Genomic DNA, 23,263 nt, shown 5'->3' on the forward strand with positions numbered 1-23,263 from the left:
TCAGCCTCCCAAAGTGCTGAGATTACAGGTGTGAGCCACCGTCCCTGGCCTCCTCCTGTTTTTGACATTGGGCAGGCTAACAAACCTCTGTAACTTTCAGTGACCCCAAATGCAAAACAGCAGTGTCACCACCTAGTACCTACATCACAGGGATGTTATGAGGATGGAGTGGAACAACACACATGAAACACTTCATGCGGGACAGGGCACAGAGTATGAGCTAATCAAAGCTGGAAATCATCACTATGGAAGTTTTCACTGAAAATGCCTGAGACTGGGTAATTTCTAAACAAAAGAAGTTTATTTCTCAAAGTTCTGAGGGTTGATCTCTGCTTCCAAGATGGTGGCCTGAACACTATCCCCTCACATAGTGGAAGCAGTAGAAGAGAAAAAAGGAGATGAAGGCTGTGTCCTCACATGGTGGAAGAGCAGAGAGCAAACCCATGAACTTTCTCTTTTATAAAGGCCCTAATGCTATTCATGATGGCTCTGACCTCATGACTTAATCACCTCCTGAAGGCCCTATTGTGGCAGGCCAATTCTCCCTGACAATCACACAGACAGGCCTGTGTGACAGTCACACAGACAGATTTCCACAGCATGGCCTTAACATGGAGCAAGTAGTTAAACCTAGGGAAATCAGTGCCCAGACATTAAAGCTAGAAATGAAACACGGTCAGTAGGAGCCTTGTGTAAGCTTCTCCCTAACCTGGAGCAAGTCAAAATAATGGAGGCAGTTTTATATTCCTAGTGCCAGGACCCCATCTTGGGTCAACGGAATCTGAGACAAGTCAAGGTAACAGAGGCAGCTGTTTGAATAGATTCATTGGAGAGTCTAAGGCAGCTCTCCAGACCAAGCTGTAAAGGAGATAAGATAGAAATAATCACTCCAGTACCACAGTAGACAGACCTTGAAGGTACTGCGGCTCTTTTAATCAGACTTAGCAAGCATTTTTTGCCTCTGACCTTCTAGTTGAAACAAAATTAGCTACAAAGAAACAGAAAAATGTAGCCCAATCAAAGGAAAAAAAATAAAAAACTCCAAAACTGATCCTAAGGAAACACAGATCTATGAGCTGCTTGAAAAAAACAATCGAAATAGTTGTCATAAAGATGCTCAATGAGATAAAAAAAGAACAGATAGATGACTTTAAAAAATCAGGAATGATGCATGAACAAAGTGAGAATATCAACAAAGAGATAGAAACTATTAAAAAGGACAAACCAGACATTCTGGAGATGAAATACACTTTAATTGAACCGAGAAATTTTTAAGAGGGGTTTGACAGCAGCCTTGATCAGGCGGAAGAAAAAGTCGGCAAACTTGAAAAGAGGTCATTTGAAATCATAGAGTCAGATAAGAAAAAAAAAAAAAAGAGCAAGGAGAGCCTAAGGGATGTATGGGCCACTATCAAGTAGATCAATATATGCACATGTAAGTTCCAAAGGAGAAGACAGAGAATGGGGCAAATAGTTTATTTACAGAAATAATGGCTGAAAATTTCCCAAATTTGAGGAAAGCAATGGACTTAAAAGTTCAAGAATCTCAAAGACCTCCAACTGGGGTAAATCAACAGAGAACGATACCAAGACACATTATAATTATATAACTGTCTAAAGTCAAACACAAAGAAAATCTTGAAAACAGCAAGAGAAAAATAATTTGTCTCATGTAAGGGGTCTTCCATAAGATTATGAGAGGATTTGTCAGTGGTAACTTTGCAAACCAGAAGGCAGAGGGAGGATACATTCAAAGTGCTGAAAGAAAAAAAACTGTCAGCAAAGAATATTGTATTTGACAAAACTGTTCTTTAAAAATGGAGGAATAAACACTTTTCCAGTTAAACAAAAGCTGAGGGAGTTCTTTGCCATTAAATGTGCTCTAAAATAAAAAAGATTAAGGAGTACTTTATGATGAAACAAAAGGATGGTAAAAAGCAACATGAAACCACAGGATAATATAAGGTTCTTCAGTAAAGGTGAACACATGGATAATACAATAATTTGTACTATTATCCTTTTGGTGCATAGAATTTAAATCGCAAAAACATTTAAACATTTAAATCTATATGAATAAATAAAGATGAATTCAGGACATCAATCAGAGCAGGGAGAGGGAAGTGGAATTGTAAAAGAGTAGAGTTTTTGCATGTGATTGAAGTTGTTATTAGTTTAAAATAGAATGCTATAACTTTAAAATGTTTTATGTAATTGCAATGGTAAGCACAAATAAAATATCTATAGATAAAAAAGGAAATGAAAAAGAAATAAAAGCATATCACTACAAAAAAAAAATCAATGAAACACAAAGAAAGATAGTAAGAGAGTAAAGGAGGGACACAAAAAACCTGTAAGACATCCAGAAAACAACCAAATGGCAGTAGTAGGTCCTTTCCTATCAGTAACTACTTTAAATGTAAATGGATTAAACTTCCCAATCAAAAGACATATTGGCAGCCAGGCGTGGTGGCTCACACCTGTAATCCCAGCACTTTGAGAGGCCAAGGCGGGGGATCATGAAGTCAGGAGTTTGAAACAAGCCTGACCAACATGGTAAAACCCCATCTCTACTAAAAATACAAAAATTAGCTGGGCGTGGTGGTGGGCACCTGTAATCCCAGCTAGTTAGGAGGCTCAGGCAGGAGAATCGCTTGAACCCAGGAGGTGGAAGTTACAGCGAGCTGAGATTGTGCCACTGCACTCCAGCCTGGGCGACAGCGAGACTCTGTCTCAAAAAAAAAAAAAAAAAAAAAAAAAAAAAATCAATGAATCCAGGAGCTGGTGTTTTGAAAAGATCAACAAAATGGATAGACCATTAGCAAGACTAATAAAGAAGAAAAGAGAGAAAAATCAAATAGACGCAATAAAAAATGATAAAGAGGATATCACCACTGATCCCACAGAAATACAAACTACTATCAGCGAATACTATAAACACCTCTATGCAAATAAACTAGAAAATCTAGAAGAAATGGATAAATTCCTGGACACATACACCCTCCCAAGACTAAACCAGGAAGAAGTTGAATCCCTGAATAGACCAATAACAGGTTCTGAAATTGAGGCAATAATTAATAGCCTACCAACGAAAAAAAGTCCAGGACTAGACGGATTCACAGCCGAATTCTACCAAAGGTACAAAGAGGAGCTGGTACCATTCTTTCTGAAACTATTCCAATCAATAGAAAAAGAGGTTATCCTCCCTATTTCATTTTATGAGGCCAACAACATCCTGATAACAAAGCCTGGCAGTGACACCACAAAAAAAGAGAATTTTAGACCAATATTCCTGATGAACATCGATACAAAAATCCTCAATAAAATACTGGCAAACTGAACCCAGCAGCACATCAAAAGGCTTATCCATCACCATCAAGTTGGCCTCATCCCTGGGATGCAAGGCTGGTTCAACATACACAAATCAATAAATGTAATCCAGCATATAAACAGAACCAAAGACAAAAACCACATGATTATCTCAATAGATGCAGAAAAGGCCTTCAACAAAATACAACAGCCCTTCATGCTACAAATGCTTGATAAACTAGATATTGATGGGACATATCTCAAAATAATAAGAGCTATTTATGAAAAACCTAGAGCCAATATCATACTGAATGGGCAAAAACTGGAAGCATTCCCTTTGAAAACTGGCACAAGACAGGGATGCCCTCTCTCACCACTCCTATTCAACGTAGTGTTGGAAGTTCTGGCCAGGGCAATCAGGCAAGAGAAAGAAATAAAGCGTATTCAATTAGGAAAAGAGGAAGTTAAATTGTCCCTGTTTGCAGATGACATGATTGTACATTTAGAAAACCCCATCATCTCAGCCCAAAATCTCCTTAAGCTGATAAGCAACTTCAGCAAAGTCTCAGGACACAAAAACAATTTGCAAAAATCACAAGCATTCCTCTACACCAATAACAGACAAACAGAGAGCCAAATCATGAGTGAACTCCCATTCACAACTGCTTCAAAGAGAATAAAATACCTAGGAATCCAACTTACAAGGGATGTGAAGGACCTCTTCAAGGAGAACGACAAACCACTGCTCAATGAAATAAAAGAGGACACAAACAAATGGAAGAACATTCCATGCTCATGGATAGGAAAAATCAATATTGTGAAAATGGCCATACTGCCCAAGGTAATTTATAGATTCAATGTCATCCCCATCAAGCTACCAATGACTTTCTTCACAGAATTGGAAAAAACTACTTTAAAGTTCATATGGAACCAAAAAAGAGCCCGCATTGCCAAGACAATCCTAAGCCAAAAGAACAAAGCTGGAGGCATTATGCTACCCGACTTCAAACTATATTACAAGGCTACAGTAACCTAAACAGCATGGTACTGGTACCAAAACAGAGATATAGACCAACGGAACAGAATAGAGCCCCCGGAAATAATACCACACATCTACAACAATCTGATCTTTGACAAACCTGACAAAAACAAGAAATGGGGAAAGGATTCCCTATTTAATAAATGGTACTGGGAAAACTGGCTAGCCATATGTAGAAAGCTGAAACTGGACCCCTTCCTTACATCTTATACAAAAATTAATTCAAGATAGATTAAAGACTTAAATGTTAGACCTAAAACCATACAAACCCTGGAAGAAAACCTAGGCAATACCATTTAGGCCATAAGCATGGGCAAGGACTTCATGACTAAAATACCAAAAGCAACTGCAATGGCAACAAAAGCCAAAATTGACAAATGGGATCTAATTAAACTAAAGAGCTTCTGCACAGCAAAAGAAACTACCATCAGAGTCAACAGGCAACTTACAGAATGGGAGAAAAGTTTTGCAATCTACCCATCTGACAAAGGGCTAATATCCAGAATCCACAAAGAACTTAAACAAATTTAAAAGAAAAAAATCAAACAACCCCATTAAAAAGTGGGCAAAAGATATGAACAGACACTTCTCAAAAGAAGCCATTTATGCAGCCAACAGACACATGAAAAAATGCTCATCATCACTGGCTATCAGAGAAATGCAAATCAAAACCACAATGAGATACCATCTCACACCAGTTAGAATGGCAATCATTAAAAAGTCAGGAAACAACAGGTGCTGGAGAGGACGTGGAGAAATAGGAACACTTTTACACTGTTGGTGGGACTGTAAACTAGTTCAGCCATTGTGGAAGACAGTGTGGTGATTCTTCAAGGATCTAGAACTAGAAATATCATTTGACCCAGCCATCCCATTACTGGGCATATATCCACAGGATTATAAATCATGCTGCTATAAAGACACATGCATACGTATGTTTATTGCAGCACTATTCACAATAGCAAAGACTTGGAACTAACCCAAATGTCCATCAATAATAGACTGGATTAAGAAAATGTGGCACATATACACCATGGAATACTATGCAGCCATAAAAAAGGATGAGTTCATGTCCTTTGTAGGGACATGGATGAAGCTGGAAACCATCATTCTGAGCAAACTATTGCAAGGACAGAAAACCAAACACTGCGTGTTCTCACTCATAGATGGGAATTGAACAATGAGAATACTTGGACACAGAGTGGGGAATATCACACACTGGGGCCTGTCATGGGGTCAGGGGAGGGAGGAGGGATAGCATTAGGAGATATACCTAATGTAAATGATGAGTTAACGGGTGCAGCACACCAACATGGCACATGTATACATATGTAACAAACCTACACGTTGTGGACATGTACCTTAGAACTTGAAGTATAATAATAATAAAAAAAGAAAAAGACATATTGGCTGAATGGATTAAAAATAACAGCATCCAACTATATGCTGTTGAGAAGAGACTCACTTTAGATATAAGGACACATATAGGGTGAAAGTGACAGGATGGAAAAAGATATTTCATGCAAATGGTAACCAGAAGAGAGCAGGAGTGGCCATAGTTAGATAAAATAGACTTTATAGCAAAAACTGTTACAAGGCTGGATGCAATGGTGTATACCTATAGTCCCACCTACTCAGGAGGTTGAGGTGGGTCACTTAAGCTCAGGAGTTCAAGGCTATCCTGGGCAACATAGTGAGACCTTGTACCAAAAAAAAAGGAGAGTGATATCAGTAAGATGGATGACTAGAAACATCTGACATTCCTCCCCTCATCCCAAGAAAAGACTAAGGCACAAACAACTAAGATTTGGCTGGCGCTGGAGCGAGTGGTGGAGTAGAGATGCACCTGTGATGATTGGGAGAGCAGTGTGGAGGCACCCAGCCTCTAGTGGTCCCATCTGCCTCCAACCAGATAGCATCTATCCAGAGTCAGGAGGGACTTCGTTTTGCAGGGAAAAAGTATAATGCAAGAGAATCCCACAGTCCTCGCAAGTCCCAAGCCTAGTTTGGAGAGTTGTGAGAATTCGCACAGCTACATCACCCATATTAGAATCACAAAGTGTACACACCCCACCCCCCAACCACCCACTGTGAACCAGGCTGCTGTGGCATGGCACTATCCTGAGACCAGAGCCACCTCTAGAATGCTCCAGGCAGTAGCTACTGTACCTCTCCAGCACTGGGGCTCCATCTCCATTCCACCAAGACCACATGAGTGGTTGAATGCCACAACTGCAGATGCATAGAGCTTGGGCCCAGGATGAGCTGTGACTGTTCCTGCACAGCAGGGAAACCAACCCTCACTGCCACACTTTCAGCTAAAAGAACAGTCTGCCACTCCAACCCAGGAGGAGCTCAAGCAATCCTCCCAGCTATTCTTCAGAAAGGAAGGAGGAATAAAATCTTTAACCAACAAGCAAAATCTAAGGGAATTCATCACCACTAGACCAGTCTTATAAGAAATGCTTAAGACAGTCTTATATCTGGAAGTGAAAAGACAATAAACACCATCTTGAAAACATGTAAAACTATAAAACTCACTGGTAAAGCTGATACACAAAGGATAAAAGAAATGAATCAAACTTATCACTGCAGAAAACCACCCAACTACAAAAATAAAAAATGAGAAGAAAAAAAGGATATACAAAACAACCAGAATGCAATCAATAAAATGATAGGAGTAAGTTCTTACCAATCAATAATAATCTTGAATGTAAATAGATTAAATTCCCCTGTTTAAAAGATAAACTAGCTGAATGGATTAAAAAACCAAGACCCAACTATATGCTGTCCACAAGAAACTCCCCTTACCTGTAAAGACACACATAAACTGAAAGTTGAGGATGAAAAAAGATAGTCCATGTAAACAGAAATCCAAAACAAGCAGGAGTAGCTAGCTATACTTATATCAGACGAAGAAGACTTCAAGTCAAAAACTATAAAAAGAAACAAAGACAGACATTATATAATAATAAAGGGATTAATTCAGGAGGAGAATATAGTTGTAAATATATATGCACCAAATACTAGAGCACCTAGATATAGAAAGCAAATATTATTAAATATAAAGGGAAAGATAGACCTCCAACACAATAGTGGTTGGAAACTTCAACACCCCACTCTCAGTATTAGATAGATCATCTAGACAGAAAATCAAAGACACATCAGATTTATACTACACCATAGAACAAATGGACCTAACAGACATTTACAGAACATTTCACCCAACAGCTGCAGAATACACATTCTTCTCATGTACACATGGAATATTCTCCAGGACTGACAATATGTTAGGACACAAAACAAGCCTCAAATTTTGTTTTAAATCAAAATTATATTAGGTATCTTATCTTACCACAATGGAATAAAACTAGACATCAATAACAAGAGAAACATTCAAAGCTATATCAATATACGGAAATTAAATAACATGCTCCTGAATGATGAATGGATGAAGGAAGAAATTAAGAATGAAATTTAAGGGCCGGGTGCAATGGCTCACACCTGTAATCCCAGCACTTTGGGAGGCCAAGGCTGGCATACTGCTTGAGCCTAGGAGTTTGAGACCAGCCTGGGCAACATGGTGAAACCCCATCTCTACAAAAAAATATAAAAAATAGCTGGATGTGGTGATGGGTGACTGTAATCCCAGCTCCTCAGGAGGCTGAGGCAGGAGAATAGCTTGAGCTAGGGAGGCAGAGGTTGCAGTGAGCCAAGATTGCGCCACTGCACTCCAGCCTGGGTGACAGGGTGAGACTCTGTCTCAAAAACAAACAAACAAACAAACAAATCTCCAAACAAAAAAAGTCCAGGACCCAATGGGTTCACCACTGAATTCTACTGAACCTATAGAGAACAATTGATCCCAAATATCAAACTATTCCAAAAAAATTGAATCAGAGGAAATTCTTCTTAACTCATTTTACAAGGTCATCATAACCTTGATACCCAAACCAGGAAAAGACACAACAAAAAAAGAAAACTACAGGCCGATATCCCTGATGAACACAGATGAAAATATCCTCAACAAAATACCTGCAAACCAAATGTAACAGCACATGAAAAAGATAACAAACCACAATCAAGTGGGATTTATCCCAGGACGCAAGGATGGTTCCATATATACAAATCAATAAATGTGATACATCACATTCACAGAACTAAGAACAAAAACCATATGATCATTTTAATATATGCTGAGACAGCATTTGATAAAATTCAGCATCCCTTTATTATAAAAGCCCTCAACAAACTAGGTATAGAAGGAATATACCTCAAAATAATAAAGCCCATATGTGAGAAACCCACAGCTAACATCTTACTGAATACAGAAAAGCTGAAAGCTTCTCCTCTAAGAATTGGGACAAGACAAGGATGCCCACTTTCCCCACTATTATTCAACATCGTACTGGAAGTTTTAGCCAGAAGAGTTAGGCAAGAGAAATAAATAAAAGGCATCCAAATGGGAATAGAGGAAGTCAAATTGTCCCTGTTTGCAGATTATATAATCTTTTTTGTTTTTTTGATACAGGATCTCACTTGTTGCCCGCACCACCATGCCCAGCTAACTTTTTAATTTTTTTGTATAAACGAGGTCTCACTATGTTGCTCAAGCTGGTCTTGAATTCCTTGGTTCAAGCAATCCTCCCACGTCCGCCTCCCAAAGTTCTGGGATTACAGGTGTGAGCCACTAAACCTAGCTGATGTGATCTTATATATAGGAAAACCTATATTGTATCACAAAACTCTTAGAACTGATAAACAAATTTCATAAAGTTGAAGGGCACAAAATCAATATACGAACAACAGTAGTGTTTCTATACGCAAACAACAAACTAGCTGAAAAAGAAATCAAGAAGGCAATCTCATATACAATAACTGCAAAATAAATACCTAGGAATACATTTAATGAAGGAGGTAAAAAAAAAAAAAAAAAAAAAAAAAAAAAAAAAAAAAAACCACCACAAGTTGTGAAAAAAAAAAAAACCAAAAAACTCAGGACCCCAATTCATGATGCCAAAAGAAAAAAATTAAGCTGAAAGCTGAGTCATGCAAGAAACTGTCTTTCCTTTTGTTCCTAAGCAGACAGCTATAGATGAAAGGTTAAATATCTCCACAGCTGGCTGCCCTATGTTTACCTCATCTTATGTAAAGTGCTGATTTACTGAGAACCAGATGAATACATAATTGACTATTTGCCTACAGGCTCCTTTTCTCTTGCAACATGTGGATTAACATAGCTTCCCTTTCTCCCCTCCAGCCCATTTTTCCCCTTTAAATACTGAAGCCTTCAAAGTCCTCTTTGGAGAAAGGCACAGGCCACAGACTGTTTTTCTATGATTCCATGTTTATTTCTTCCAAGCATGACCTCAACCTTGGCAAAATAAACTTCTAAATTGATTGAAACCAGTCTCAGATACTTTTTGGTTTACAAAAGAAAACTAAAAAACACTCATGAGGCCGGGTTTAGTGGATCACGCCTGTAATCCCAGCACTTTGGGAGGCTGAGGCGGGTGGATCACGAGGTCAGGAGATCAAGACCATCCTGGCTAACACGGTGAAACCCCATCTCTACTAAAAACACAAAAATTATCCAGGTGTGGTGGCACGCATCTGTAGTCCCAGCTACTCGGGAGGCTGAGGCAGGAGAATCACTTGAACCTGGGAGGCAGAGGTTGCAGTGAGCCTAGACTGCGCCATTGCACTCCAGCCTAGGTGACAGAGCAAGACTCCATCTCAAAAACAAAACAAAACAAAACAAAAAAACACTGATGAAAGAAATTGAAGTGGATAATGTTTCATGAAAGGGCTGTGCATGCAGAGACCCCTAAATGCTGAAAGAGTTTTGAGGAACCAAAGAATCAGGCAGACTAATGTAGTTTCTCAGCAGAGGGTGATTTATTGGGGAACTTACAGACAGGAGCATGGTCTTGGGTGGCCACAAAACAGATAGATCTTCACGCTGTCAACCCCCAAACCCAGGACTTATATGCCATAGGGAAAGGGTATACAGTGCTTCAGAAGGAGTGTGTAGGACATTGAAATCAACCCCTCAGGGAAAGGCAAGAATGTTGTATTTATCATAGCCTAAGGGCAGGATTTATGGTAAGTATGTGTTTAGGATTTATGTTAAGTATGTGTCATGACCTAAGGTTAAGATTTACAGTAAGTACTTGCTCTTATATAAGGAACAGTAATAAGATAGAAATCTTACAGGCATTCCTGGAACTATGATTAATCAGAAGTCAACATGGCAGATTAGTGTAAGGTAGGTAGCCAGGCAGACATGAGCAGGGAAGCAGGGGAGCAGGGGCCCCGCCACACCAGGAATATCAGGTGACCATCATCAGGCGATGGTCTTGATAGATGCAGGGGGCAGATAAGAAAGGGTCCCTGGAGAATCTCCAACCTGCCCCACAAGCGTTTATACCAGATGTTTTTTTGTAGGTAAGGGAAACTGTGCAGGGTCTTGCCTGGGCATGCCTGCAATGGACTGGAGGCCCACAGGCACTGGGGAAATGGGGTGGAGCTACCAGGAATTCGTGCCTTATGCAGGGGAGGAGCCTGGCCTCTTCAACTAGTGTGTGGTAGCCTGGTATTCAATCTGTGAGGTGGGAGCCTGTTGGCAGGACCCCCTCTTTCTTTTCTGAGAGCTTTCTTTTTGCCTAATAAATCCACCTTTCTCACCCTTCAATGTGTCCTCGTGCCTAATTTTTCCTGGTAATGAGACAAGAACCCAGATTTTAGCTGAACTAAGGAGCAAAAAATCCTGCATTGGTCAGGTGGTTACTAAACAGCCTCTCTAAAATAATAATTGGTCACAGCCAGCACCAGGGAAAGGCAGTCTCCCCATAGAAAAATCTGAAACAGATAATCAGCTTCCTGATAAGATCTCAGGAATTGGATAAATGGGCTCATGCATGAGCACTAAGGGGTGAAATGGTGGAGTGTAATTGGTATATGACCTCTAGGAACACTTGACAGGTACAGGAAGAATGCCTCAAGTGAGCATGCTCACAACTCCAGTAAACTCACTACACATACGGCCCCTCCCAAGTGCTGGTAGGCCACTGGGCATGCAGACAGCCCACCACAAAAATAATCAGGAGAGAAGGGATGTAACCCCCTGGAAGCATGCCAGTGCAGAATACCCCAAGTCAAAGGTTAAATGGAGCACTTGAATCTCTCAAGTCAGAGAGGAGGGACCTTGGAGTCTGCACTGAGTACTGAGAACTGAGGCACGCATGGCCCTCGTAGACAGGAGGCTCATGAGAGTGGTAGGGCTAAAGCCTAAAGCCTAACATCATGCAATGTCTGTTGTTTCCTCTGCTTTTTCTTTTTTGTTCTTTCTTTCTTTTTTTTTTTTTTTTTTTTTTTGAGACGGAGTCTCACTCTGTCGTCCAGGCTGGAGTGCAGTGGCACTATCTCGGCTCACTGCAAGCTCCGCCTCCTGGGTTCACACCGTTCTTCTGCCTCAGCCTCCCAAGAAGCTGGGATTACAGGCACCCACCATCACGCTCAGCTAATGTTTTGTATTTTTAGTAGAGACGGGGTTTTACCGTGTTAGCTAGGATGGTCTCGATCTCCTGACCTCATGATCCGCCCGCCTCTGCCTCCCAAAGTGCTGGGATTACAGGCGTGAGCCACTGCATCCAGCCTCCTCTACTTTTTCAACTAAAATTGGTTCTTTTTCAAAAACCCATACTGCCTATTCTCCTGTTTTCTCTGTGTGTATTCTGAAATGGCTTTTGCATTCACTGGACTGTCTGCCTCAGAGGCAAGTCTGCCTCTTTGTTTTCACTTTGTATGTCGCTTGACTTCTTAAACACACACTCCTTGTTATTCATGCATCCATGGCTCTTGCTGAATTTATGTGGCAGCAAAGACACAGGCTCCCTTGGGGATACGCCCTGAGATTTATACTTGTTTTTACCCTACCAGCTCAGGTGACCTCTAATCCTTCCCCTGACTACTAGCACATGGCTAGGACAGACACTAATTGGAACCCTGGCTCTGCCAGCCCCTTATGACTTACCATGTGCTTTTCATTCCTGTTATGCCCCAAGGCCAAGTTTTCCAGTGGCTTTTGAAGCAGTTTGTCTGCGGGCACAGGGCCTCACTCTGCTGCCCTTTAAGGACCCTGCCTACTTGCTTTTTTGAGTTAGCACCTTTTTGGGATGAGGGAACATTCTTCCTTTGCCATTGCAAGTTCTTACCCCAAACCCCAAGTCCTCCAGAGGTTCTTCCTTTATTTCAAGAGGGAAAATAAACATTGCCCTCTCAAATGGAAGGGCTGCTATTTTTGTAAGCATATAAAGCCTTTCCATGAGTATTCCTCTCACCTCCTCCCACTTCCTCCTGTAGCATCCATTTCTCTAGTCACTTCCACACCCTTCTCAACATGCATCAAGACCTTCAAGGTCATATTCGATGGGAAGGGAGTCAGCCCCCTTGTGGCAGTTAGCTGAAAAACAGGCTTCTCATCTACTTAAAGAACATGAGAAATGGGACTCCGAGAAAAGAGATCATCATTTTGTTGCCAGAATGCTCTGAGCAAGTCACTATAAGGTCATGGAGATAAAGATATAGGCTGGCTGAAGCCCACAGGCACAAGAGACCCATAGGACAGAGATAAAGGCTGATAGATTATCATTAAAACAGAGATGAAGGCAAGGTTAGGGGTACATGGTAAGACTGGTTCATTCCAGAACCCCCAGGATGAGCAGGGGGCCCACTGTTCACTCTGGTATCTCCTCTGTTCTCAAGTGGGTAATTGTGATGAAATGGGACCAAGGTTAAGGGTACACAGTAAGACAAGTTCATTCTGGAACCCTAAGGATGAATGGGGGGATGCCCTATTCAAGACAATAGGAAAGTAAGAAGGGACACATTTTAACTTTTTCCTTTTTTCCTCCACTGTTTTCTCTTCACAGATGGGTAATCACATCTCCATACCACAGGACACACCCCTTCCCACCTTCCCAAAAAGTGGGAAAAGTCTGATCCCCCAAACCTTAAAACAGAAAAATGGGCCAGGTGTGGTGGCTCATGCCTGTAATCCCAGCACTTTGGGAGGCCAAGGTGGGTGGATCACCTGAGGTGAGGAGTTTGAGACCAGCCTGACCAACATGGTGAAACCCCATCTCTACTAAATACAAAAAATTAGCCAGGCATGGTGGCAGACACCCGTAATCCCAGATACTTGGGAGGCTGAGGCAGGAGAATCACTTGAACTCAGGAGGCAGAGGTTACAGTGAGCTGAGATTGTGCCACTGCACTCCAGCCTGGGCAACAAGAGCAAAACTCTGTCAAAAAACAAACAAATAAACAAACAAACAAACAAAAATAGAAAAACTAGGTTTTCTTTGTAATACTGTTTTTCCTCAAAATTAACTGGGAAGAAATTACAAAAGTCAGCCTCAGAACCCAGTGCCCCTATGCAGGAAATCCTCAAAGTCACCTCCTCAGTCCTTTATAACTGGGAGTAGAATAAGGAGGACAGGGCTAAGGAAAAGGAGAAATGCAGGGACCAGAGGCAGACTTAACTACTGGCTGCTCTGCAAGCCCACCAGCCTCCTCCAGGTTGCCCTAAGGAGACTCCTCCAGGTAACTGCCATTGGCACGGGAAGCCAGGCCACTGGAAGGCAAACTGCCCCAGTGGGACAAATGGGAGGAAAGCTCACATGGTTTGCCCCCTCTGCCAAGAGCTTGGCCACTGGAAATGGGACTGCTTTGAAGGCTGAAGGGCCCCCAGGACAGAATCTCAACCCCTGATGGCCTTGAGCTGGAGAGCGCTCTGCTCTAGCTGGCTTCCAAATCAGACATTAGCACTAACAGGACAAAGCCAAAGGTGACTCTGGAGGCAGCAAATAAAATTAGAAATTTCCATTTTGGGTTCAAGAGCTGCCTAATCTGTGCTAATCTCCTCTGAGCAATTCTTCTCCAAATGCAGTCAGGTAATATGGGCAAATAGCACTCCCTCCCTCCAAAAAAAAAAAAAAAGATTCACACCCCTTTATATTATTTAAGAGACCAATTACCACTTTCCCACCAGTCCCTGGTAGTGTCTAAATACCCTACACCTCTTTGGGGCAAAAATATACTTTCCTAGATGGGTGCTTGCTTAATATTTACCTGACCTCTGAATTCATCTTTCTCTGTAATAGCTGTATTTCTCCTAAAAGCTACCTAAATCTTTAACCAATAACTTTAACCTGGACAGTCCAACCTCAGGGATTTAGAAATAGCCCACACTTATTTGGACAAACCCTAGCAAAAATCTAACCAAGGCATCTCTCAAGGGGGGATAACTTCTATAGTATGTTGATAACCTCTTTGTCTGCTTCCCCTTCACAGGACCCATACAGCAACATGTAGTACAAACCATAACTTCCTAACAGAAGGAAAATTAATTTGTCTAATTCAAAAGTTATAAAGGTAAAGGTATTGTTGGTAAGGAAGGTTATAAAGAAAAGTGATTTTGCATGAAAAAGATTTTGTATGGTAAATTCTTGTCCCAAAGTAAAATAACTGGTTGTTTAAAAGAGGGATGTTTAGGTCAAGTCAGAAAGTCCAAGCATGCTGTAGATGGTCCGTGCAAGTTGTAAAATGCTTTATAAACTGCGATCATGACTCTTAACTGTACAACTTGCCTGTTTTACAGGTAGGTAAGGCCTGGGGACATACAGAGCTAGCCGTATCCCCTCATCTATGCTGGAAAGAGTCAAACCTTATCTGCATGTATGTTGGATGTCCTAGGCTCCAAACCTAGTGCATAATTAGAATTGCTTACTTACCAGGTTTTTCACCAAAAGTAAAAGTTGCTAAGAGTTAACAGTGTAATGTGTACTTGACACTACTAGAAAAACAGTTTATATGCAAGGTATGTAGGGAAAGCAGAATGTGTTTTTGGTAAAAGATTATAAGAAGGCATGGAAATGTGGATATTTTTGCCTAGTTTAGAGGGTTAAAGGATTGTTTTAAATTATATATGATAAAGATAAAGGGTAAAGCAAGTTGTGGAAGGTTTGTTAAAATTAGTCTTGTAAAAGAAATTCTGTATGTGACTATATTGGCTAGAGTTAAAGGAGTATTCAGTTTTTCCATAAACTGAACATTGGAATAAAAGCACAACAGAGTTTTATTAAAGCATTATTCTGCTCCTTATAAATGTGTTATTGGTACATCTTCCAAAATTATGCAAAACTTCTATAATTATGACATAACTTAGTATATTATCACTAATAATAATTGTTATGTTAAACTAGTGTGCCACAGAGATAACAAATTTCTTTTTCAATTGTGTCTTTGACTGTGGCACCATAAGACTTTTTGTCATCCACAGACAATTGTTGACTTGTTTTAATCATCTTTAAAAGGTGAGGTTTTTTTTTTTTTTAGACAGAGTCTCACTCTGTTGCCCAGGTTGGGGTGCAGTGGCATGATCTCAGCTCACTGCAACCTCTGCCTCCCAGGTTCAAGCAATTCTCCTGCCTCAGCCTCCCAAGTAGCTGGGATTACAGGCAAGCACCACCATGCCCAGCTAATTTTTGTATTTTTAGTAGAGACAGGGTTTGGCCATGTTGGCCAGGCTGGTCTTGAACTCCTGACCTCAGGTGATCCATTTGCCTCAGCCTCCCAAAGTGCTGGGATTACAGGCATGAGCCACCATGCCTGGCCAAAAGGTGGTTTTTATAGTCAGCTATAGGACTCTAACAGGTGCTCCTAAATGCAGGTTTCTTATAACTTTGGAGATTGTGATATTAGAATAGAGGAAAAACTTTCAGGACTCTTATGGAGAGCTGAAATGTTCATGAATATCAAGCAGAACAGGAGCTAACTGCATGAACAGTGATCTTGCGGCTGCACTCTAGCCTGGGTGACAGAGCAAGACTCTATCTCAAAAAAAAAAAAAAAAAAAAAGAATGAGTACATTAAAAAACTAAAATTTTTAAAAAGAAAAAACAGAACTACCATATGATCCAGCAATCGCACTACTGGACATTTATCCAAAGGAAAGGAACTCAGTATATTGAAGGGACAGCTGCACCTCCATGTTTATTGCAGCACTATTCACAGCAGCCAAGATATGGAATCAACCTGGGTGTCCAACAACAGATGAGTGGATAAGGAAAACGTGGTATATATAGACAATGTCATATTACTGAGTCATAAAAATATGAAATCCTGTCATTTGTGGCAACATGGATGGAACTAGATGACATTTAGTTAAGCAAAATAAGCCAAGAACAGAAAGTTAAACAGCACATATTCTCACTCATACGTGGAAGTTAAAAAAGTTGATCTTGGCCGGGCGCGGTGGCTCACGCCTGTAATCCCAGCACTTTGGGAGGCCAAGGCGGTGGATCACGAGGTCAGCAGATCGAGACCATCCTAGCTAACATGGTGAAACCCCGCCTCTACTAAAAATAGAAAAAATTAGCCGAGCGTGGTGGCGGGCACCTGTAGTCCCAGCTACTCGGGAGGCTGAGGCAGGAGAATGGCGTGAACCTGGGAGGCAGAGCTTGCAGTGAGCCGAGATCGTGCCACTGCACTCCAGCCTGGGTGACAGCGCAAGACTCCATCTCAAAAAAAAAAAAAAAGTCGATCTCACAGAAGTAAAAAGTACAGCAGAGAAGACTAGAGACTAGGAAGGGTAGGAGGAAGAAAGGGATAGGGAGAGATTTGTTAAAGGATATAAAATTGCAGATAGATAAAAGGAATAATTTCCAGTGTTCTATGACACTGTAGGAAGACTATTGTTAACAATCATATAGTATATAGTTTCAATAGCTAGAAGGAGGGTATTGAATGTTCCCAACACAAAGAAATGATAAATGTTTGAAATGATGGCTATGTCAATTGCCATGATCTAATCACTACCTATTATATGTATCAAAACATCACTATGTAACTCAGGTATATGTACAGCTAGTATCTGTCACTTTAAAAAAAAAGAATCACTGCTGCCGAGTGCAAAAAAAAAAAACTGTTACAAGAAGCAAAGAATGACATTATATAGTGATAAAAACGTCAAGTCAGCAAAAAGATGTAACAGTTATAAATATTTATGCACCAAACCTCAGAGCTCCTAAATATATGAAGGAAACTTTGGCAGAATTGAAGGAAGAAACAGAGAGCAGCAAAATAATATTAGGAGACTTTAACATCCCACTTTCAATAAACCAATAGAATAAACAGACAGAAAAATCAATAAGGAAATAGAGAACTTGAACAACTCTACAGACAGTTGAACCAAACAAACAATTACAGAACACGCTGCCCCAAAACAGCACAATATACATTCTTCTCAAGTGTACATGAAACATTCTCCAGGATAGACCATATATTAGCCATAAAACAAGTCTCAACAAACACACAAAGGCTGAAATTATACAAACTATCTTTTTCTTTCTTTCCTTTTTTTTTTTTTTTTTTTTTTTTGAGATGGAGTCTCACTTTGTCACCCAGGCTGGAGTGCAGTGGCCTGATCTCGGCTCACTGCAAGCTCTGCCTCCCAGGTTCATGCCATTCTTCTGCTTCAGCCTCCCAAGTAGCTGGGACTACAGGCACCCGCCACCACGCCCGGCTAATTTTTTGTATTTTTAGTAAAGACGGGGTTTCACCAGATTAGCCAGGATGGTCTTGATCTCCTGACCTCGTGATCCACTCGCCTCAGCCTTCCCAAGTGCTGGGATTACAGGCGTGAGCCACCGTGCCCGGCCCAAACTATCTTTTTCAATCACAGTGGAATGAAACTACAATTCAATAACATAATGAAAATCCACAGATATGTGCAAATTAAACAATACTTTTTTTTCTTTTTTTTTCCCCCTTTTTTGTGAGATGGAGTCTTGCTCTGTTGCTCAGGCTAGAGTACAGTGGCGGGATCTAGGCTCACTGCAACCTCCACTTCCCCAGTTCAAGCGATTCTCCTGCCTCAGCCTCCCAAGTAGCTGAGATTACAGGTTCCCATCACCAAACCCGGCTAATTTTTGTATTTTTAGTAGAGACAGGGTTTCACCATGTTGGCCAGGCTGGTCTCAAACTCCTGACCTCAGGCGATCCACCTGCCTCAGCCTCCCAAAGTGCTGGAATCACAGGAGTGAGCCACCGCACCTGGCTTAAACAACACATTCTTAAACAACCAATGGATAATAAAAAACAATGAAATCATAACATACTTATGGAATGCAGTAAAAGCAGTGCTAAGAGTGAATTTTACAGCTATAAATACGTACATTTTTTAAAAAAGAAACATCTTGAATCAACAACCTAACTCTACATGTCAAGAAACTCAAAAGAGTAAACTGAAACTGAAGCTAGCAGGAGGAAGGAAGTAATAAAGATCAGACATGTAGAGATCTCTATATACATACAGGTATCTGCAATAGAGAATAGAAAGACAACAGGAAAACCAACAGCACGAAAAGTCGGTTTTTTGAAAAGAGCAAAAAAATTGACAAACATTTAGCTAGGTTAACTAAGAAAAAGGAGGCTGGGAATGGTGGCTCACACCTGTAATCCCAGCACTTGGGAGGCTGAGGCAGGTCGATCACTTGAGGCCAGGAATTTGAGATCACCCTGGCCAAAACGGTGAAACTTCATCCCTACTAAAAATACAAAAATTAGCTGGGCGTGGTGGCACATGCCTGTAAACTCAGCTACTCAGGAGGCTGGGGCAGGAGAATTGCTTGAACCCAGGAGGTGGAGGTTGCAGTTAGCTGAGATCGCACCACTATACTCCACCCTGGGCAGCAGAGTGAGTGAGACTCCATCTCAAAGAAAAAAAAAAATCTATTCTATTGTCTAAATGTATAGATTTTTTTCTAAACGTTGTGATTTTTAAATAGACTGCCTCAAAAAAAAAAAAAAGAGAGAAGGCTCAACTAAAATGAAAGAGGGGACATTACAAGAGATGCCACGGCCGGGCGCGGTGGCTCACACTTGTAATCCCAGCACTTTGGGAGGCCGAGGCGGGCAGATCACGAGGTCAGGAGATCGAGACCACAGTGAAACCCCGTCTCTACTAAAAATACAAAAAAAAAATTAGCCGGGCGTGGTGGCGGGCGCCTGTAGTCCCAGCTACTCGGAGAGGCTGAGGCAGGAGAATGGCGGAAACCTGGGAGGCGGAGCTTGCAGTGAGCCGAGATTACGCCACTGCCCTCCAGCCTGGGGGACAGAGCGAGACTCCGTCTCAAAAAAAAAAAAAAAAAAAAAAAAAAAAAACAAGAGATGCCACAGAAATAAAAAGACTATAAGAGAATACTATGAACAGTAATGGGTAAATTCCTAGAAACACACAACCTAGGAAGACTAAATCATGAAGAAATAGAAAATCTGAAAGAGCAATAATGAGTATGCAGATTGAATTAGTAATAAAGAACTTCCAAACAAACAATGTCCAGGACCAGATGGCTTCACTGATGGATTCTATAAACATTTTAAAAAGAAATAAAACCAATCCTCCTGAAATTCTTCCAAAAAAATTGAAGAGGAGGGCATACTTTCAAGCTCAATTCAATAAGGCCAGCATTATCTTGATACCAAGGCCATACAAAGACAATACAGGAAAATAAAACTACGGGCCAATATCCCTGATGAATATTGATGCAAAAGTCCTCAACAAAATACTAGGAAATGAAATTCAACAGTACATTGAAAGGATTAATCACCATGACCAAGGTTATTCCTGGAATGCAACTCTGGTTCAACATAACAAAAATCAATTAACGTAATACACCACATTAACAGAATGAAGGACAAAGCCACACGATCATCTCAATTGATGCAGAAAAAGCATCTGAAAGGATTCAACATCCTTTCATGATAAAAACACTCAACAAACTAGGAACAGAATGAAACTACCTCAATATAATAAAGCCCATATATGAGAAGCCCACAGCTAACATCATATTCAATGGTGAAAGACTAAAAGCTTTTCCTCCAAGATTAGAAATAAGACAAGGATGCCCACTCTTACCACTTCTATTCAACATAGTATGGGAAGTCCTAGCCAGAGCAATTAGGAGAGAAAAAGGAAGAAAAGTCATCCAAATTGGAAAGGAAAAAGTAAAATTAGTTCTGTTCACAGATGACATGATTTTATAGTAGAAAATCCTTAAGATTCCATTAAAAACTGTTAGGACTAACGAACCAGTTCAGTAAGGTTACAGGATACAAAATGAACACAAAAAAATCAGTTGGTGCTGGGCATGGTGGCTCACAGCTATAATCCTGACACCTTGGGAAGCCAAGGCAGGAGGATCACTTGAGGCCAGAAGTTTGAGATGAGCCTGGGCAATATAATGAGATTCTGTCTCAAGGAAAGGAAGGGTGAGATTCCGTCTCAAGGAAAGGGAAGGGAAGGAGAGGGGAAGGGAGGGGGGAGAGGAGTGGAGGGGGGATGGGGAGGGGTTGGGGAGGGGAATGGGGGAAGGGAGGAGAGGGGGAATGGGGGAGGGGAGAGGAAGGAAGAAGGGGGAGGGGAGGGGAGGGTTCGTGTAACATGCAATTCATGTTCACCTTGGCGTGGAGCCTTAACATTTAAATGTATTACAGTCAGGCTCTATATGCCAAAAGGTCTTTTCAGGACACAAATGCACGCAAGTGTGCAGCCTCTGCAAACTGGCCAGAGCCAGTCCATACAGAGTCAGTGATCTTCTTACTGAAAGAAAGTTACTAAATCAGTCTCTTGTCCAATCAAGGCTGCAGTTATGGCTGGTGGAATGGGGGTGTGGTGGGGGTGGGCAGTGGGAGTGTCAGTCAGCATCTGGTGGAGCTACAATTGTTTTAATATTGCTTATTGCTTGTTTAGCTGCTAAAGAAAAAGAAAATACCTCGTGGCTATTAGAATATAGTTTATTCTTTTTTTTTTTTTTTTTTGAGATGGAGTTTTGTTCTTATTGCCCAGGCTGGAGTGCAATGGTGCAATATCAGCTCACCACAACCTCCGCCTCCCGGGTTCAAGCGATTCTCCTGCCTCGGCCTCCCAGTTAGCTGGGATTATAGGCATGCGCCACCACGCCTGGCTAATTTTGTATTTTTAGTAGAGGCGGGTTTTCTCCATGTTGGTCAGGCTGGTCTTAAACTCCCGACCTCAGGTGATCCACCCACCTTGGCCTCCCAAAGTGCTAGGATTACAGGCGTAAGCCACCGCACCCGGCCAGAATATAGTTTATTCTTTAAGTGTATGGTGTGTACACTTGCCTGGTCCTGTTTATAATTTGGTATCTTATTGCCACACAGTCTATTCTGTCAGTCTTCTGATCTCTATTTTAAGTTTAATGCTGGTCAGTTGCGTGTAAACTACAAAAGTGAGGGAGTAGATAACCAGGCATGTCTGACCTTGCATCCCATCAGGGCTGGGAACTCAAGTTTTTAAGATTTTTCTGGGGTCCCCTTGGCCATGAGGGGGTTTGTTCAGTTGGTAGAGGGCTTAGGATTTTATTTTTAGTTTACAGGGTTAAATAACAATCTATCAGGGAGCCTCAGCCTCCGCTACAGCCTCCTGTGTTATAGTTTTAGCAGATCAGGCCGCTTAAGCTAAAGCATGGGGAAAGGGGAAAGGAAAGAAAAAGAAAGAGAAGTGGAGTATCCCAGGGTGGGCGGCCAAGGGCCCTGCTGACTGCTGGCTGCGACCCCTCTGCAGTCTGGCCTCTGGGTGATCCTGCCCCTTGCCCTTGGTCGCTGTGTGGCCTCCTCGTCCTTGGTCTATCAAATGTCTTCCACAGAGAAGGCGCAAAAAGCTCGCATCCTGAGGCAGCCGCTGGTCACCAGATGGAGCCACATTCCCCTACACCTGGGGCCAGACCTCCAGTAATGAACTCTGCTCAAACCTATTTGTGAAAAAAATGCTTTCGTCTTGGATTTGCGTTTTTCACCTTATTCGACAATCTGTTCATTTACAGACTGGATCCTGAGTCCTTGTGACCTACACCTTGGGGCAGAGGCCATGTGAGTCCCTTTCGGCAGCTGCAGGTTAGTGGGGAAATTGCACAAGGCAACTAGCCAGGGTAGCACCCACGGGCAGGGCGACCCAGAATCCCACAGGCAGATTTCCTGCAGGCCCCTGGGCAGGTGGCACAGATCTGAGTCCCTAGCAAAGAAAGAGGCCCTTTCCGCGGCTGGTGGTGGGATGAGGCTGGGGAGGAGTCTGCTCCAGCCTGGGGCCTTCAGATCAGGCCTCAGAGCCCAGGCAATGCGAAGAAGAGAGGAGGTTTCTGATAGCTGCGTGGGGGTTAAGGGATGCTGCCGGGGGGGCTGCCAGATGGGATGGGGCCACGGGAATAGAGAGGAGAGCACAATTCCTGAGGGACTGAGGGATCCAGCCTCAGAGCGGGAGGGGTGGGGGTGGGGGGACGCTGCAGCAGGGCATGGAGACCTCCTAGGTTCTGGTGAGCAAAGTAGGGTGCCCAGGGGGCGCCTTCACAGGGACAGGCCTGGGGGAAACCAAGGAGAGATGAGGGCTTAGCCTGGAACATCTTGATCCCATGCTCATAACTCAACCCCTCTGTGCCTCGATTTCTGTATTTGTAAAAAAAACAAAAAAAGCCCCCACTCTCCAGTTTCCCCATGAACAACGCTGAAAGGACACACAAGCTAGTGGTGTCCCCAACACTCGAGGCCTCACCCCACCATGTACCAAGGACAGGAATGCAAGATGCTAAACGTTTAAGTCTAATTGAGCCTCCATTATTTTACCTAACCTTGAAAGAAACTCCTTTTAAAAACATGAAGGCAGGCCGGGCGTGGTGGCTCAAGCCTGTAATCCCAGCACTTTGGGAGGCCGAGACGGGTGGATCACGAGGTCAGGAGATCGAGACCATCCTGGCTAACATGGTGAAACCCCGTCTCTACTAAAAATACAAAAATTAGCCGGGCATGGTGGCGGGCACCTGTAGTCCCAGCTACTCAGGA

At 42.0% G+C, this 23,263-nt stretch overlaps 1 protein-coding gene across 9 annotated transcripts in view; it reads right to left on the bottom strand.

Annotated features, from left to right (window-relative positions):
* Positions 1 to 23,263, bottom strand: part of FGD3 (FYVE, RhoGEF and PH domain containing 3) — a 120,686-nt gene that overhangs the window by 34,383 nt on the left and 63,040 nt on the right. The window lies entirely within an intron of this gene.

Source organism: Nomascus leucogenys, chromosome 1a (assembly GCF_006542625.1).
Source record: "Nomascus leucogenys isolate Asia chromosome 1a, Asia_NLE_v1, whole genome shotgun sequence".
Classification (NCBI taxonomy): domain Eukaryota; kingdom Metazoa; phylum Chordata; class Mammalia; order Primates; family Hylobatidae; genus Nomascus; species Nomascus leucogenys.